This window comes from Lynx canadensis, chromosome B2, assembly GCF_007474595.2.
Source record: "Lynx canadensis isolate LIC74 chromosome B2, mLynCan4.pri.v2, whole genome shotgun sequence".
Taxonomy (NCBI): domain Eukaryota; kingdom Metazoa; phylum Chordata; class Mammalia; order Carnivora; family Felidae; genus Lynx; species Lynx canadensis.
The window spans coordinates 12,411,302-12,430,625 of NC_044307.1; the positions used below are offsets into that span (position 1 = coordinate 12,411,302).

General features: G+C 44.0%; 1 protein-coding gene and 1 pseudogene across 8 annotated transcripts in view; both read left to right on the forward strand.

The window, feature by feature from the left end:
* The window catches only part of ATXN1 (ataxin 1), a 396,156-nt gene that overhangs the window by 156,905 nt on the left and 219,927 nt on the right, over positions 1-19,324 (forward strand). For all 8 annotated transcript variants that reach the window (XM_030314798.1, XM_030314795.1, XM_030314794.1 and 5 more), the window contains one exon: positions 4,805-4,933. The gene's annotated coding sequence lies outside the window, so the exon portion shown is untranslated. The remainder of the gene's footprint in view (positions 1-4,804; positions 4,934-19,324) is intronic.
* LOC115513565 lies at positions 1,934-18,638 on the forward strand (annotated as a pseudogene).

Sequence of the window (19,324 nt, forward strand, 5' to 3'; positions counted from 1 at the left end):
TCAGTTTAAAAGCAGATTACTATTCTAGTGGTAAAACAATTAGAAGTTAAGAATTTAGCATTTTTATAATATTTTCCCTCTGTGACTCTTGTACATTTCAAATGATGGTTAAGCCCCAATTAGAAATCTATCTTGCTGTGGGTTGTATCATTTGTCACAGTGATAAAGATGAACTGAGAATAGAAATCTCAAAATGCAATAATGATAGTACCTTATATCTCAAAGAACATTCAGTATACAAAATACTTTAATATTCATTATTTACATTTGGCCAATATGCAAGAGAATATTCTGGTAGCACTTGTAAACAATTCATCCTCACATTATTTTTTTTTCCAAAAAACTGTTGCAAAAAACTGCCTTGCCTGTTTTCCCCTCTTCTGCATAGTCTATTTCATTAAATTTCAGCAATTCTAAATCACAATGACACATGAAATGTGTTTGCTATGAAATCAAACGTTTTATGGCATATTCGTCAAGCAAATACATAATATAATTTATAAAATCACATTACTCTGTCCAGTAATTAAAAGAAAAGGATGAATCTCTATCTTGGTTTTTGCTCTGGGTTTTTTTTTTTTTTTTTTTTTTTTTTTTAGCGAAAGAAATCATTTACAGTAAGCAATTCTAATTATTTCAGCTAAACGTTTATAGCATTTGAATGATAGTATTTGTTTCTATCATTTAGATTTTATAGATGGGTTTTGTACAGAGAGACTTCTTTTCTGTTGATGCTTTTGTAACTTACACATACATGGCCGATTACTAAAACAATAATTTGTCCTTCAGCGATAGTAAGACTCTTCCTTTTCCTTAGCTTGCTAGATGCAAATTTTAGCCACTTTTATGGTCTTGCCGAGATGCTAATGCTAATTAATGTTTTAATAGGACAAAACGTTGGCCAATAAAACTATTAAATTTTGAAGCATGGATTGTAAATTCAACTTGGTTGCCCTAATGATGATGTTGATAGTGATAATGATTATGCAATTAATATTTATAGAGTGCTTCTAGAATGCTGAGCTCTGTGCTAAACTTTTCACTTACTCCATTCACTTGCCCCAACTGCTCAGTTACAGGAGTGTGTCCCTATGTCCACTTTACAGATGAAGTGATAACCATTGTGTCTCACGGCATTGAATAATAATTAAAATATACTATATTAATAATGTATTTCAGGGGTGCCTGGGTGGCTCAGTCAGTTAAGCATCCAACTTCGGCTCAGATCACGATCTCATGAGTCATGATCTGATTTGCAAGTTCGAGCCCCACGTCAGGCTCTGTGCTGACAGCTCAGAGCCTGGAGTCTGCTTGAGATTCTGACTCCACCTCTCTTGGCCCCTCCCCTGTTCATGCTCTGTCTCTCTCTATCTCTCAAAAATAAATAAACCTTAAAATAATAATGATAATAATAATAATAATATATTTCAAATATTCAACTCTGAAGCTTTACACATATGAAATTTGTACACATATATAATAGCTATGTGTGTATGTGTGTGTGTGTGTGTGTGTGTGTGTGTGTGTGTGTTCATTCAACAAATATTGATTTATAGACTGTGTGTTATAGGCTGCTGTGCTAATCTCTGGAGATGGTTGATGAGGTAACACCCCTCCCTTACCTTTAAGGGACTTTCAGTGTATTGGGAGAAGTGGGCTCATTTAAGATACAAGTACAAGGAAATGTGACCATTGCCTTGATAGGGAAAGGTCCAGGGTGTTGCAGAAAAATGGGGAAAGAGGGCACCGGCTTCCCAAAGTATTAGAGAGGTCTTCACAGAAAGGAGTCCTGTCTCTGAGACCTGAAGAATGAGTTTAGAAAGATGATGTGCAGAGGGGACAGATGGGACCAGGGTGTGGACAGGAGCCAGGAGCAAGGCAGGGCTGGTCAGGTCAGGAGGCCACAAGGATTCAGAAGTGCTGAGTGGCCAGGGTGACTGGAGGTGTGACACAGCTGGCCGGGGAGGATCACAAGGAGCCTGGCATGCTGTCCAAAGGAAGGCAGGCCTTCCATTCTGTGTCTTGAAATGCCATCAGCAAATTAATTCAGCAAACACTATTAAGGGATGTTATTCTTCTCTCCCTTCCTCCTTCCTTTTCTCATTTATTCATTCAGCAGATTTCTACTGAGTGTCTATAATGTGCCAAGCATGTGTTGAATACAGAGGATAAAAGGATAGACAAGAGTGTACACAGTTTTCCTTTCCTAGAGCTTACTAGTAGGTGGGAGAAACAAGCAATAATCAACAAATCTAGAAAAAAAAAAGTAAAATTATAAAGGTGACATATAGGAGCACGTGGGTGACTCAGTTGGAGTTGAGCTCGACTCGTGATTTCGGCTCAGGTCACGATCTCATGGTTCGTGGGTTCAAGCTCTGTGCTGACATCGCGGAGCCTGCTTAGGATTTTCTCTCGCTCCTTCTCTCTCTGCCCCTCTCCTGCTCACACACACTCTCTCTCTCCTTCTCTCAAAATAAATAAAATAAACTTAAAAAAACCCAGCTGACTGGTATATAAAGGGACAGTGCTTCTGTCAAAGCGTGTGGTAGGAGGTAGTGACCTGGCCATGGAGGCCAGAAAGGCTTCTCCGTGAGGAGGAGGTCTGAGCTGAGATCTGAAGGGGAAAAGAATACAAGGTGATCTGAAGAGGGTGACTCGGAGAAAAGAGGAGATCATGTGCAAAGGCCCTGAGGCCTAGGAGAGCAAAGTGCTTTTAGAGAATTAAAAGTAGGCTGGAAAAGCTGGAGTGCAGGCTGGAACACGAGGACTGGACCATACTGGGCCACACTAAGAATCCGGCTCAGTGGAAAGCCACTGCCTTGCTTTAGGTAGGAGAATGGGCTGCAGGGTGGGTGGCAGGAGTAGGGGCAGGGAGACCAGTGCAGTAGTCCCGATGAGCTGTGCTGGTTGGTGGCCTAGAACAGTGATGGTGGTATAGGGGAGAGGCAGGAGGGTATGTGCTGATGGTGGAATCCATGACTGGGTAGTTGCTTGTGGGGCATCATTTGGGAGAGGAAGATGTAGCCCATTGCTGAGCTAAGACAATAGGAGAGGGTAGAATCTGTTGCTTGGATTTCCAGAAAACAGGCTGGGGGGAGTGGACATCACAAGAAATGGAGGTTTGAAGTTGGTCTTGAAGAATGAGTTGGCATTTTCTAGTCGGCAAATGGCCTTTGCTAAGCAAAGGTAGCGGCATGCACGAAGCACAGAGGCATAACCAGAATAGTGCAAATAAAACCTGTGTGTATATATACACATGTCCGAAAGGGAAATTCACGTAGGACCCATAAATAACTTTGCTGCTTTCTTGATATGCTCCAATCTATTCTGTGTTGCAATGATTTTAAAACTTGTAGTAGATAGAATCTGTAAGTAGCTAAAAATGTTTTAAGTATTTTTTTAAACCAACCCATAGGCATATTATAATGTATAGAAATTTCTCTCTTTACTTCCATGACTTGAAGATTGTTTTTGTTTTTGAGAGAGAGAGAGAGCATGAATGTGGGAGGGGCAGAGAGAGAGGGAGACACAGAATCCCAAGCAGGCTCCAGGCTCCGGGCTGTCGGCACAGAGCCCAACGCGGGGCTGGAACTCACAGACCATGAGATCATGACCTGAGTTGCAGTCGGACGCTTAACCGACTGAGCCACCCAGGCGCCCCGTCTTCCATGTCTTAAATTAGGGATTCACATATGGCTCTTGATTTTATTAATCTGAGATTTTAATTAATCTGAGACAGCTTTTATTAATCTGTCTTCTTTCCAATAAAATGTAGCCAGTTTAGGGAGGACTTTGGATTTTAGGTTTTTCCTTTGTGGTTCGGCATCTGGATTTGGGATTAGATGGCATTTTTAATTTACCGAAATAACTATACATTTGCTCTTGATTGAAATAGGAACATATTGATTTTAATTTATCTTGGGAGTTAGAATGGATGGGGCAGCCACGTCCGAGAAGAGTTAGTGATGCTGAGACCTACATAACATACCAGCTCTGGGGAAAATAGGGTGATGATTTGATATTCAATTTTTTTGTGATAAACACAGGAATGTTGATAGCAAGATCAGTTTTGGAGATATGGTATAGCACTGTAATCATAAGCATGGCTTCTGTGAACACTAGTGGCTTAAATCCTAGCTGTAATATCTACTAGCTGTAGAAACCGTCAGGTTTCTTGTCAATAACAGAGATGATAATGATTGGTGGCCACTTGGAAGGGTGCCATAGAGTGGGGTAGTGTGCATAACGCCAAGAACTTGGGGAGTGTTCAATGAATGTTAGCGATGACTTTGAATTTTATCACCACTACCATGCGGCCCCTGAATCATCAACAGAGAGACACTTCTCCTTGCAAAAGTGGAAGTCAGGCTCTTATGGTGAAAACAGGTACTGAATTCGCTTCACTTTGTGTCTGGAAGGAATCTTAGGGAACCATCCAATTCAGTCATGGTTCTGACATTTTCTGGAGAACTATTTTTTTGTTTTTTAATTTCTCTGAAGTTTTGGAATCATTAGTCAGGGAAGGAAGGGAAGGAGCCACATCATCTTGATGGTGACATCCCCGAGGTTAGAAGATGGGGTGCTGGGTGACAACCCCTGGCCGGAATCCTCTCATCCCTGGAGATGCGGACCTACTATGGGTCTGCTTGCTGAGTTTTTGACATTTTGCCATAAGAGGTGTGTGGGGGGGGGGCGGGGGGAGAGATTGTGCACCTGTGTTTCTCTTTTCTGTGACTTCATCTGATGTGAATGAAGGACACAGAGAGCTGCCTAACTCAGTGGGAAATTGTGTTTATAATTACAGGTCTAGGCATTTTCCAGTGACTTTCTCTACTGCCACTGTTGCTACTCAGGCAGAATCTGCGCAGAAAGATCTGCTGGGAAAGAACTGACTGCTTATGTTTCTCCATTGTGATGAAAGCACATGTTACAGGTAAAACCTCCACAGTCCGTCCCCCGTAATAACTATCGCTTAATTGTCAGGCCCCCAAGATGGTGGCGGGGAGGTCTGGCTGTCTGTTCTCAGGGACACGGAAACACACCATGTAAATGTAAAATCCCTGTAGATTCACATAGTCGCCACCTGTTGACTCTTTCTGTGTCTTACAAAAACGGAACCCTCGCTCTTTTGTGGGAGAGAAAACGGCTTCTAATTATTTTGAGATCACTGATTAGGATGGATGGTAAGGCACTGGTAAGAAAGAGGTATTTCTGATGATGGTGTGCATAAATTCAGCTAGAGAGACTACCATTGGATGGTAGTCAGGAACACTACAGTATGTGCTGTTACCTAACCTTTCTGTTCCTCTTAAAAGTGGAATAATGCACGTCTTTTCATACCAACAGATATATATCTACAGCCCGATTTTTAGCGTTTATATAGTATTATAATGTTATATCGTGTACCGTTGAATACATATCCTAAAATATATCTAATTGGTCACCGGACATTTAGGGTTTATGGTTTTCTTTTTCGGCTCTTAGGCGACCAAGAATGTTCTTATAGCTTTATATTCGTTGCCATTCCTAGTGGCTTCCTTAGGATACTCCCTTACCAGTAAATTTCAGAGCTTAAAAGTGTTCCAAGTATTAAGACCTTTTGATACGTGTTGCCAAATGACTTTCCAATAAAATCATACCAGTTTATATTTCCAGAGGCAGCATATGAAAGTACCTGTTTCCATACAACTTTGCCAATGCTGAAAATGTTGAAAACAGAGAGTCTTGCCAAATGATGATGAGAAATGGTATTTCCATGTGTTGTTATTTTTTTTTTTTTGTAGGGAGGCATTGATTTGTAAATTTGTAAGTCATACTATTTTGAAGAACTTTTCTCCCGTGGACAGCAGCATGTTTAAAACGTACCGGTTTTTGACAGTTGAGAAATAATGCTTAAACCAAGACGGCATGGAAGGGTCGTACGGAATTTTAAGTTTTCCTCTTCTCTTTGGCCAAGTAGTTTTCAACAGCCATGATATCGCTGGAGAACAATACTGTTTCAATGGGAAACTTCGTTTTTCCATTCTTGAGAAAAACTAATGAATGGTCCACATTAAACATGGACCAGAAATTAGACTCAAATTAAATACATACACATGTCCAACATTGGGAGCATGACTGAATATAATTATGCTAGCTCCATATGATTCAGAGGTTGTAGATCATGGTAGAAAAGACCGTATGTAGGCTCCGGACTGCTTGGGTTCATAGTCCAGCTTTGCTATTTTGTTGAGGCGTAACGTTGAGCAAGTTACCTTACATCTCGAGTGTCTAAGGTTATAAAATGTAGATAGCGATAGCACCCATGCCAGAGGGTGGTGTTGCAACAAAATATATGTGAAATGTTGAAAATGGTTAAAAATCCTGTTTCAAGGGGCTCCTGGGTGGCTCAGTCGGCTAAGTATCTGACTCTTGATTTCGGCTCAGGTCATGATCTCACGGTTCATGAGATTGAGCCCAGGTCGGCTCTGTGCTGACAGCACGGAGCCTACTTGGGATTCTCTCTCTTCCTCTCTCTCTGCCCCTCCCCAACTCATGCTCTCTCTCTCTCTCAAAATAAAAACGTAAACTTAAAAAAGCCTGTTAGAAAACAATATTTAATGATAGCAGAAAATGGTCATGGTAGAAGTAAAAAGAAAGCAAAATATGACACTTAACCAATAGTGTCATCCAGGCTTGTAAAATTATTGTTTTTCTTCCTCTTTCTTTTCATCCTTCTCTGATATCCTCCCTGCCCCCAAAAAACTTTAGTATATTTCTGAATGGCCTTAATTTGAATTAATGGGGTAATCCCAGTCTCGGAGGAACTGACTGAAAGCTGTAAGCCAGAGACCCATTTACCACGGAGCTGTGACATCCATCCGTGTCACCTGGCCAGTGGGACCCTTGGAACAGCCCTTGCGTATGAGAAAGAATGAAATCTGGCCGTTTGCAGCAACGTGGATGGAACTGGAGGGTATTATGCTAAGCGAAAGAAGTCAGGTAGAGAAAGACATACCGTATGTTTTCATTCATATGTGGATCCTGAGAAACTTAACAGAAGACCATGGGGGAAGGGAAGGGGAAAAAAAAGTTAGAGAAGGAGGGAGGCAAATCATAAGACACTCATAAGGACCGAGAACAAACTGAGGGTTGATAGGGAGTGGGGGAGAGGGGGAAATGGGTGATGGGCGTTGAGGAGGGCACCTGTTGGGAGGAGCACTGGGTGCTATAGGGAAACCAATCTGACAATAAATTATACTTAAAAAAAAAAAAGGAACAGCCCTTGCGTGAGACCAGAACCTTCTCCCAGCTGCTTGTTGCCTTGCTTCTGAGCTACAGTGAGCACCTCGCCTCCGGCAGGCTTCCTGGCCCCTTTGAGCTGCACACGGAGAGTCTCCAACTGTCTGGCTCCGTGCACAACCTCCCAGCCTCATCTATTTCCCCCTTTAAATAAGCTTCCTTTCCCTAATTCAATGAAAGAGGGGGTAGAATGAGAGACCACCAGCTCTCAGGAAACCTATGCTTCATCCCGCATAAACACAGGAGGGAAAACCGTTCAGTTGTGAGACCCCTCCATCCTTGAGGTGCATCAGACGGTTGAAACATAGAAGTAAAAAGAGGCCAAGGATTATTTGGCGTTAAGGAGACAGACGCCAGGCAACTTGACTGGCTTCGGCGAATGCGTTTCACCGCCTATCCTTGCGGCTCCTGTGTGTACAGACGTCACCTTTGCTTTGGCCCACGTGGGCAGTCTTAATTTGAGCAGCTCTGTCGTTTTCAATAGAAGGAGGACCATCTGAATTCCGAATTAAGACAGTCTAGCTTAAGAAGTCCTCTTTAATGGCTCACAAATTCTCCTCCCATAAATGATGATAAGAGTGAAGAAGAGAGTTAAACTTGCATTTATACACAGACATATGGCATCTCGACAAAATTAGGAAGTTCGCAAAGGGAGAGAGGACAACAATTGTGTCGGTAAATATAGGTCAGGAAAAGAATTCATAATGTCCTGCCAGACTCCAGGGAGGCGCTTCATGAGTGTAGGTAGGACGGCTGCACGTTCACGGTGGTGAGAACGGCAATTAGGTAAACATATGGAGCGTTTGGTATTTGGACAGCGCTCCCGTTCCTCCTAAACTACAGAATCAACAGGGACTCAAACAGAGAGGAGGAAACAGTTCTTCTGCCGGTGTGCACAAGTGCAGGCCTGTTGATGGCCAAGGGCTTACCAGAATGGCTGTCTCTAGGGAGGCAGACGAGCGGGGGGATGTTTAACCACATGTAACTGTGCCATAGCCTCGCCCCTGTGGTCCCGCCATTTTTGATGGTCTCCATAACCACACCATGTTTGCAATCACGTAGAAAACCTATCTGCAAGGCCAGGCCAAATCGCCATTGCAAACTCCATCCGTACAGTCCCCCCAGGGCCTGTGGGGTGCCTCAGGGCTCTGCCAGTGCGGGGCGACAGCACAGTGTTTGAATCGCAAGAAACCGAGACGATGTCTTTGACTTCTAACCCCATTCAGTCGTGTACCACTCATGACTAATTCATGTATCACTCATTGCTAATTTATTCATTAGCAAATACCTCTTTGGGGAGGGCTGGTATGAACGAGTAAGGTTCTAAGCTTTGGGGACATGGAATGGAACAGACAAGCCATGAGGCCTGCCCGAAGGGAGTTCACATTTCTAAGGGAGGATCAGTCGAGAGCATCATAACCTAGTTTGAGTGAACACAGAGCTGAACTGGGCCATTCTCAAAGAAAGCGTAGAGTGCATCTGAAATGAGAGAAACCGGTGGAGAAAGACCCATCGATCCGGAAGGCAGAAAGAACCAGAAAGCAGTCAGCAACTGGCAGTGAGGTTGTGGTTATGGACAGTGGGGCCAGATTGGGAAGGAAGATGGTGAGGAGAGGAGGCAGCTCTAGAACCCTGCTTGAGTGCCCACGGTCAGGGCCAGCGAAATTCAGGCAACGATTGACCCCTTAGGGTAGGTAGTCTAAATAGCGCCCGCTAGTGGCAGACCATGTTGTAAGCAATTGTGAAACGGATGTGCCTTAGTCTGTCACTGTATAAACCTGTCAGATGGCAGAGTGGCTGGCTCCTGCTATATGGCGGAACTTTCTTTGTTCAGCCACCACCCCAAGGAAGAATGGTTGCCTTACCCGCACCTGCTTACCTTACTCTAACTTTGACTAACCACCTCCTTTTTCTGGCCGTATCCACCATAATTCATGTTACAGGGTGAGACTGAGTATATAATGAACTCTACCTTCTGCGCACAAGCATAATTAACTTCACGTTATTAACTTTAAACAGATTTAAGTTCCACGTCAGTTGTCCCACCTTGGCCTCCCCAGGACTTGGTGCTCTTCCCCTCTGCTTGTTTGTGGGATTATGGTTCTTTTTACCTTCTTCCCTCCATTCGTGGGTGCTTTTGTGGTCTCTTAAGAAATAAAATCCACTCAGAGATTTCTTTTGTCTTCTTTGGCCCGCAACGTGGCTTTGGTAATGGCTACATTTCTAGCTTTGGGTTGACTCTCGTGGGGCAGGGGGGAGGCTTTTTCTCTATTTGGTCTTTCCCTGGTCAACTGCTGTCTTCTGGGGCTCTACCTTACACTTTACCTCAAAGCTTTTTCTTTCTCTGACAAGCCCAATTCAATTGTTTATCCCACGCCCCAACCCAACCCACCCAGCCACCCCACACAGGCATATACTGTGCATTCTGGGTTTTGTAATGCACATTTCCATGGTTAAGAAAACCCTATTGATAGTCATTAAATATTTACAATAGAGATCTCCTCAACACTTATCTTTCAGCATAAATATGTTCTTCCCTTTTCCACTCCAGTTCCTGAAAAAAAAAGCCTCCATAATTCATAGCCAGTTTGGGGGAAGGTATTATTTTGAAACACTTAATGATGTGTTTCATGGCAAAATGAAAAACGTAGAGACAAAGACTCAAGAGTACATAGTGTTTTAGATGTAGGCATAGCTTTTCAAAACGATTTTGGAGTATATTAGAGTTTCTGAAACAATTTACCAGACTTCTGTATAAAGCACTTTATTCTTTGAAAGCCTTATAAATAATGTGATTTACTGTGTCAGTGTGCAATCACATAGTTCTTTTACCTCATGAAGTAAGGTAGAATATTGTGTCATCTGACGGAGTAAAACACGTTAGAAAATGGTTGACACCAAAGCCCGCCATGTTGTCTTTTGGGACCCTCGGGTGAAATGCTGCAGGATTCCCTCCCCTCTGATACACGATGCTGCTCTCCATATTGTTGGCAAACTGTTATGTCCCACGTGTAAGCAATGAATAGTAGAAATCTCAAAGTGTCAGTATTCTGGGGTACTTTTCAGAGTACTGTCTGTTTTTTTTCCTCTTAGAGTTTATCAAATGAGATGAAGCATTTAGATATGTTTTCTAAATTCTAGAATGTTCACTATCACAGCTTCTGATGTTGCAGGATTTGGAGGTGGAAGGAGGCATGAAGATTCCCCTAGTCCCCTTTCCTCCCTGACTCAAGACCCCCTCCAAATCCTAATGCCTTTCATTTTGCCCGTGTCCAAACAGTGAACCATTGACTATTGAAAGAACCATTATGATTGTAAGATTTGGAAATTATAGAGCTTCTTGGGAGTGATGTACTTTTTTGTTTGAGTTAGTAATAAACAACAGACTCATGCCCCTATGTACCAAGCAGTATCTAGAAAGGTCATCTCTTTAGATTAAATGAGCAATGTATCAATGACATTTATTTAGGTTTTCATAAATGTTTTAGTAAAATTTGGGAAGGTAGTTTTTATGACTTGGCAGCTATATGTGGTCCCTCCTGTTTTCTCTTCAAAAAGACTCTGTCTTCTCTCTCCCCCATTTTTCTTTCCTTTAAAGTGAGGACAGCACGTCCCTGTGAAGATTATATACATACAAACCTTTCCACATTTCCTGGCCCGGAACTATTTACTGCTACTATTTCTACTCTGTTTCTCCCTCTGTTTTACACTCTGGGTTCTTGCTGGTAGAGATCAACTTTGATCCTGAGTCTCTGAAACAAATAAATGTTAACCAAACAGAATAAGAAATTTAGTGCTGATATCCCAAGCTTTAGAAACCGGGGCTGTCTTTGGTCCCACGGGCAGAGATGTGATCCTCCGAGTGTTTCTGTGGATGAACCTAAGTCCAGTTAGAACGTCCTTGGCCTTGGGACCGGGAGGACTTTGAACCAAGTACCCACTTACTCTGTGCCTCCCAGTTTTATATCTGTAACGTGAATGGGTTACTCTTTGAGGCTTCTTCCTCCCTTCTAAAAATGATCATCTTACATTCCAGATATTTTAAGGCTTTGAAGACCCTGTAGAAAAGAACCTGTAAGTCATTGTCTATATCTTTTATGTCTTAGTGCACTTGAATATGTGCCTCAAGTGTTTTCTGGTGTGTTCCCCCCTCCTTGCTCAGGGGGAGCTGATAACCTGCTCCTCCACTCATGACGGCAAGACAGAATAAAACCAAGCACCCCCTTTCCTACACAAAGGCACCCCCCCCCACATGCTTAACCCCTTAAGCTAGTGTTCAGACGGCACAGCGGGACATCACTTACCGCTGAAATACAGCCATCTCTGGAATGAAATTTGGCAGCTGAGTAATAGTCAGGCTGCGGCACTTATATGACAGTTTGGGGAAGGGAGTGAGACAGAAATAGCAGATTCCAAAATAATCCAATTAAAACAGCAGGAGAGTGGAGTTGGGTGGCAAGAAGGGAGGGGTGGTACGCCCGGAATCCGAGCATCTCTGCGGTCGAGACAGCGCGGACCGTAGCACCGGAAGCGCTGTGCTGACCTCAGTGAAGAATTTCCTACACGCACATCGAAGAGGGGTCTTGTCCGGTGTCCCATTAAGCTGTCGTGTCGGGATTTTCTGGCTCTCTTTCCCTAGTGGTCTAATTATCAGGCTGTGTTGGCACGTAAATAGATCTGTCTGCTTAGAACTACTTTTGCCTCCCGTGTAGGATTATATCATGTTCAGTATTTATGACATCAGAACGAACTATGCTGAGAAGCCCTTCCGTTAAGGCACGTTTTGAATGGCTCAGGAAGGGTCAACTGGCAGGACCAGACAACCCTTCTGTTTAGTTCAAGGGTCTTTAGAACAACAGTGGCCGGGAAGGAAAATTCAAGAAATGTGCATGATACACAAAGGCAGGTGAATAAAAATGTAGAGCTCTTTAGATTTTCTGGGGTGGAAGTAACCTTTCTGAGAACTATTAGAGTAAGAACATGGGAGTAGCAGTGGTCAAATTGAAAAATACTGGGCAGTGTGTGCAAGGATAATAATGATTTAAAAAGCAAAGGTTTGTCAACCCAGAAATAATCAGATCATTAGATAATAGGACCTCAGATCTCTCAAAAGGGAGGTTCCGGGGGTAAAGGAAGCAGGTGCTAAAGGAACGTGGGCATTTTACTTTAACCAGAAAAGAGAGACCTTTAAAAAGAAATATAGGGGCTACGCGATGATGCTTTGTGGGTTCAGGGCCCGTGTCGGGCTCCACGCTGCTGGTGCGGAGCCTGCTTGGAATCTTTGCTCTCTCCTCTCTCTGCCCCTTACCCACTCGTGCTTTCTCTCTCTCAGAGTAAATAAACTTTATAAAAAATTAAAAAAAGAAAAAGAAAAATAGGACTTAAAGGATTAGTTTCATTTCGAAACAAATACAGTCTTTAGGCAATGAGCAGAGTATATAAAAATGGAACCAATGAATTCAAGGACAATTAAATAAAATTCATGCCTTGGGGAAAAAAAAAGGAGGTTTTGCATCAGAAATTCTGGTTTTGAAATTCAGTTGTGCAACTTATTAACTCTGTGACCACAGGGAAATCACTTAAAATCAGAGGGTTTTTTTTTTTTTTTTTTTTTTTTTTTTTTGGTAATCTATGAAATGGAGATAATTGTATCTAACGGGGTATGGTCAAGATCAAGTGAGGTGGTGCATAGAAAATGTTTTGTGAAAAAAAAAAAAAAAGAAAAGAAAAAAAAGAAAATGTTTTGTGAACTCTGAAGCCCTCCCCGTGCTATGACAGTAAATGTGCTCTGTGCTGACAGTGTGGAGAAGACTCCGGGGGCCTGATCCCCTGGGAGAATAACCCTCGAGAGCCAGTCACGGACAGGCAGATTTTATTGGGTAAAAATTTAAATATATTCATGAATTATATTTTCTGCTCCTCATTTTTCTGGCCCAGAAATTCTTCTGTGTCTATGGGATTTTTCCAAGAATTTTCCAGTGAGTTCCGTAAGAGAGCCATCCACTCTCCACTGAGCTTTTCCACCGCGTGATTGTACAGTAAATGTTTTCTCTGAGGAAACCTCGAATGACAGAGTAAAGAGAAAGAATTCTGGGCACCTGGGTGGCTCAGTCAGTTGAGCGTCCGACTTCGGCTCAGGTCGTGATCTCACTGTTCGTGAGTTCGAGCCCCGCGTCGGGCTCCGTGCTGACAGCTCGGAGCCTGGAGCCTGCTGCGGATTCCGAGTCTCCCTCTCTCTCCGTCCTCCCCCACTCATACTCTGTCTCTCTCTCAAAAATAAATGAAGGTTACCAAAAAAAAAAAAAAATTAAAAAAAAAATAGTCCCCATTGCGGGAGGTCCAGGTAGAGACGGGAATGGGGTCGGTGGGCTAACTGCAAGAGGAAGATAAGTAGGACGCTGAAGGATGAAGGCTCGAAACGGAGAAGGTTAGGCTGGGTAAATCCCTGCAGAGTGTGGGCTGACGTGCCGAACTTTCCTTTATGCCGCCAGCAGCCCATCTGTCTTCATTGGTTTCTGTGTCTTCATCACAGACTCCATGAAGTGTCTACTTGGCTTTCCTTTTCTTTTTCTTTTTTCTTTTTTTTTATTTATTTTTTTATTTTAGCTTTTTATCTTAATCCCCTCCCAAAGGTAACAGAAGGAAGACCATTGGACCTGGATGCTGTGTGTGTGTGACATGCGTGGCAGTCAGGGGAGCAAGCTCGATTTCTGCGTGGATGTGAGCGCGGGGATCCGTCTGTATGCATCCGAGCATATTTGTGTGTGCATCCGTGAATATGCGTGCATTTGTGGGGATAGCCACAGACACAACACACGTGCGCCTCTGCTCTGTACATCCTAACACGGAGAGGACACGTTGACGATAATGAGAAAGGGTGACGGGAAACCGTGAAAGTAAAATGCCTTCCGGCAGCCTTTACTGTTGCAACCCAAGTGCACGATGCAACTAACATTGGGTGTGCGGGGAGAGTCTTTGCCTGTTCATCATTTAGAACAATGGTAGGAGTCACCTATTAACAGGTTTAAGTGTCAGTAAGTGTCGAAAGATACAAATTCTCTATTGTTGGCAGCTCTTGGAATACCGGCCGGGTATTTTCGTGTTGTAGCCCTGCTGGCTTGGAGTTCAAAATGCTTTGGATGAAGAATGTTACAGAGTGTGCTCTCTGCGGCAGAAAACGTGCCCTGATTGTTGGTTTATTATTCCCGAGGACATTCGCAGGTCTGAACTATCACACGCAGAAAAGAAGCGCTTTGTTCGGGAAATACAGGAGGAGCGGCACGAGAAAATCGAATTAAGTGAAGAAACTTCGGGAGCCCATCTTTGATCGATGGTGCTTCTTACGTATTCTTCATGATTCCCTGTGAAGGCATAAAAACTATGAAATTGGATTTGGAAACTGGATTAAGACAAATGGCTCCTCAGACTTTTTTACTTTAGCTCTTTCCAATTTTCCTAGGAAAGCACATAGTCGCTATATAAAGAGTCTGTGTTTACTACATTAAATCTTCCTAAAAAGCGTGCCCTTGAGGCTTGATTTTAAGAATTAGTCTAGAAGACGCAGGGGCAGCCTACACCTGCTAACTGTGTTACAGTATTTGTCTTTAGATATTTTATGTGCACACTTGCTTTTATAGAGTGAGCAGAATACTGTTTTTCTTCTTCTTTTTTTCTTTTTTTTAATGCTTATTTTTGAGAGAGAGCGAGCATGCGAGCGAGTGAGCCGGGGGTGGGGGTGGGAAGAGAGAGAGGGAGACACAGAAGCAGAAGCTGGCTCCAGGCTCTGAGCTGTCACCACAGAGCCCGACGCGGGGCTCGAACTCACGAACCGTGAGATCGTGACCCGAGCTGAGGTCGGATGTTTAACTGACTGAGCCACCCAGGCACGCCCCTTGAATCCTGTTTTTTTTTTAAAGTTTTTTCTGCCTGTCTCTCACCGTCGACTTCTTTCTCCAGGTAGAGTTTACCATATTCCCATTTGAGCTATTGCTTTACTCCTCCAAATACTTTTTATCAGGGACTCGTAGGTGTTCACCTACGAGTGAGGGACTCGTAGGTGCTCACTCGTGTGAACACCTACGAGTCCCTGTTCACTAGACTGTAAACCGCTTGAGAGAAGAAATTGTTTTATTTGTTGTAGCTCTAGCACAGAAGGCAAGGCCCTGAACATTACTTGTCGAATGAATGAATGAGTCAGTCACTCAATCAGTCAGTCACTGAATCTGACACCTACCTAGCATTGTCTTAGACCCAAGGGAATGTGAAAGAAGTATAAGACATGGCCAAATCTGCTCTGATGTCGTATAAAAATCTGGCTGAGGGTTAGGACAGCCTGAGTGAGGAAATCATATTGGATTACAACCCCAAAGAAGAACCCATGAGTCCATAGTGATATCAATAAATAATTGAATGAATAAATAAGTGAGGCAAAAGAATTCTCCTTACAAAAGAATTCAAGTTAATAAATAAATACATGAGAGGCATCATTAGAACTCCTCGCAGTAAATGCCACAGGAAAGTTCCATGGATGGATGCTAGGATTGGTGGGCAAAAGATTAAGCAGAAACGGGATACTTGTAGCATTTTAAAGTATCTCCCTCCAAAACATTTAGTAATTACAAAAAGGAATAGGTCTCTCTACCTGGAGAATCCTCACAGACATGCCTCCACTGAGCGATCAGGGTTAGCATTACCAGGAAACCATATTTGACATTGTATGCCCCTTCACAGGAAATGCTGAGAAGGCCCCCCCGCCTCAGGCGACTGCCGTGGTGTTCTTCCCAGTCATGTGTAATCCCACTCTCCTCAAGAGAAAATATCCAACCCAGTCGAAGGACATTCTAGAAAACAGCTGACGAGTACTCTCCGGAAGTGTCATGGTCTTAACGATAAGGAAGGGTTGAGGAGCTGTACAGGTGAAAGGAGACCCAAGAGACAGGATGTGTCCATGTCATGTGAAAGCCTAGATTGGTTCCTGAGACACAAAAAGGACATGAGTGGAAAACTGGTGACATCGTCATAAATTCTGTGATTTGGTTGGTAGTGTTGACCACGTTTAATATCCTATGATTATGTAAGACTTGAACATAAAGGAACGCCTAGTGTTAGGGACAAGGCAAGTGTGTACTATTTTTGCAACTGTCTATAAATCTAAATTTATCTTTGTGAAAATCTAGCTGAGGACACAACACCAATCCGCAAGAAGCAATTGCGGAATAGGTGACAGCGTGCAACCGAGAATCCGTGGTGGGGGGGGGGCACGTGAGGGTCATTGAGCGCTGAGAAGAAGGGGGCATGGCTGGGGGCACAGGGGTCAGGACAGGTTTCATAGGAGAAGCGCCTTGAGAGGAGGTGTAGAGATGACGGGGGGGAGGGGGGACACACAGGGATGGGTCCAGGAGCAGGGAGAGCAGGGACACAGGCTCGAGGGAGGGACGCAGGCGACCTGGGTGGGGTAGGTGGAGAGGCTGGCCGAGGGATGTGGGTGTCATTGCTGGAGAGCAGCAGGAAAGAAAGCTGGGCCCCTGTGGGGAAGACAGAGCAGAGGGTCATGAAGATGTGGCAGACGGGGAGGTGACACAGAGTTCCAAGTTCTTGCTCCAGAAAGTGCCGCCATGAGACAGTACACATGGGAAACCGGTGACAGGGTATCCAGGTGGCTGGGATTTGGGAAAGAGGAGGCCAGGTGAGTTAGGAGTTAGAAATAGGTAATGAGACCTTGCAGATGGCGACTCCCTGGAGCCGCCACCCAGAGATGGTCAACTCCACTGTAGTTTCCACCATCGCCATGGCTGGGGAGCCTATGGGCGGCGTCTCCTTCGAGCTGTTTGTAGACAAAGCAAGGGGAGAAAGGATTTGGGTATAAAGGTTCCTGCCTTCACAGGATTATTCTGGGATTTACGTGCCGGGGAGGTGACGTCACACGCCATAATGGCACTGGCAGCAAATCCGCCTCTGGGGAGAAACTTGATGATGAGAATCTCATGCCGAAGCACACGGGTCCTGGCATCTCGTCCGCGGCAAATGCTGGACCCAACACAAACGGTTCCCAGTTTTTCGTGTGCGCTGCCAAGACTGAGTGGTTGGATGGTAAGCGTGTGGTCTTTGGCAAGGTGAGGGAGGGCAGGAATCTCGTGGAAGGCTGTGGAAGGCTTTGGGTCCAGGGACGGCAAGACCAGCAAGAAGGTCACCATTGCTGACTGAACAGATCTAAAAAGTCTAACTTGTGTTTTATCTTAACCACCCGACCGTTTCTTCTGCGGCTCAGGAGAGCACCCCCTCACCCCCACCTGCTCGAAATATCCTGTAATCTTTGTGCTCTCGTGCATATAATTCAGCAGGTTTCGTGTTTTTTCCTTACTCCCCTCCACATCTAGCTGGATTGCAGAGTTAAGTGTATGACAATGAAGTGAAAAAATAGCAGCAACAAAGAAATACGTCGTGAGAAGCAATTCGTCCGAGGCCTGGAGTGGGAGGGGTGGGGAATCAGAAGAGGAGCAGGCATCGTATCTAAAAGCATGTCAAGAGGTAGACTCATAGAACGTCGTGATGGGTGGATGTGGGGCACAAGGGGGGAGAAGTCACAAAGATGATTCCCGGGTCAAGCTCACAGGACAGGTGCCGCTGGTGTCCGTAATTGAAATAATTCATTCAGCAGATATTTCAGTGCCTACGTTGAGGCATTCTGTATTCTAGGTAAAGGAGGATGAAGAAGAGTGTAAATGCAATGTGTCCCTATGAAACACAAGCGGGAAAGCCCATGGCTTGAGCTGAACTGAATGACTTCACAGATGACCGGCTCAGACCCACATATGGTGGCGTGGGGGGGGGGGGGGTCTCTGTCCTCCAGTTAAAAAGAAGGGAGGGGATTGCTATCTTCCTAGCAGCAGCCGTGAATGGCGTTAGGATATTTTTCAAGTTGGCGCTTTTCTGTGCTTAATAAAGATGTCAAGCCTACTGTTCAGACTCTACTCACCAAAAAACTCTCTCTAGTAAATCACCATTCTACTTAGGAAAAGCTCACACGTACTCTTTTAACTCTGCCGAGATAGAGATCCCTGGGTCCCAGCGGTCCCAAATACGAAAGCTAAAATACCGTAAAAGCACAATGAACTTGACGGAAGAAAAAATGGAAAGTTAAGTTTGTGTGCTGAAGTTTCGAGCTCCTGCTCTTCAGGCACTATGTCTTGGGGACTTGTTTTATATACTGGTGCCCATTGAGCAGACCCTTAATGTTCTCCTGGACGGGTTTGGCTATGTTATTCTTCTCTTGGGCTTGTCCCTTCTCCGTGTTTCTTGGGACGGGGTTTCTGTATCCTTTATTCCTTTGTGTTCATCAGAGACTTCACAAATTTCCACCCATACCTCAAAAATGACTATACAAAAATGTCCATTGCTCTCACAGTTGACATTTCAGTTATGTTTCTTAAAAACTGAGCACTGACCCCCTTTTTGGTATCTATCAGTGATCAGGTTAAATAGACATTTTACTGAGAATAGGAAACTAAAGAGAAAGTTAACCCCTTTTACGGTTAACTGTAAATGGAGGTCACTTGTATCCTGGCAAGCGTGGAATTGAGGTGGTTCTGATTCGGGTCCAGAACGAAGCATCCCGTGTCACCTTTGCAGCACATTAACTTAAGCTGCAGGTATCTTCTGAATGGCGAGAACGCTCCGTGAAACGTGAATGGCCTACGCTGTATTTAAGACATGGTTTAAATGGCAATGTGTCTCTTCATACGAATAGACATCTTGTGTGTAAGGTAAGAAGGAGTTCGTCTTTTATAGAGTCGACCCTGGTAGTGGCAGAGCACTCTGCGAGGTGACCACGAGGTCCCCTCTGTGGGCCCGTTGTGGAAGCCTATACGTGCAAACTAGGAGGATAAAGGGCCTTTTTATGTTCTTTGTGTCGACTTCAGTATTGTTTTCATAGGGAACATAGTTCTAAATTGTAATTGCAGCTCTAAATTGAATTGCGTTAAATTGTAATGGTTCTATAGGAAGGTTCCATGTACAGGTGCTTACCCTGCCCCGTGAGTCTTTC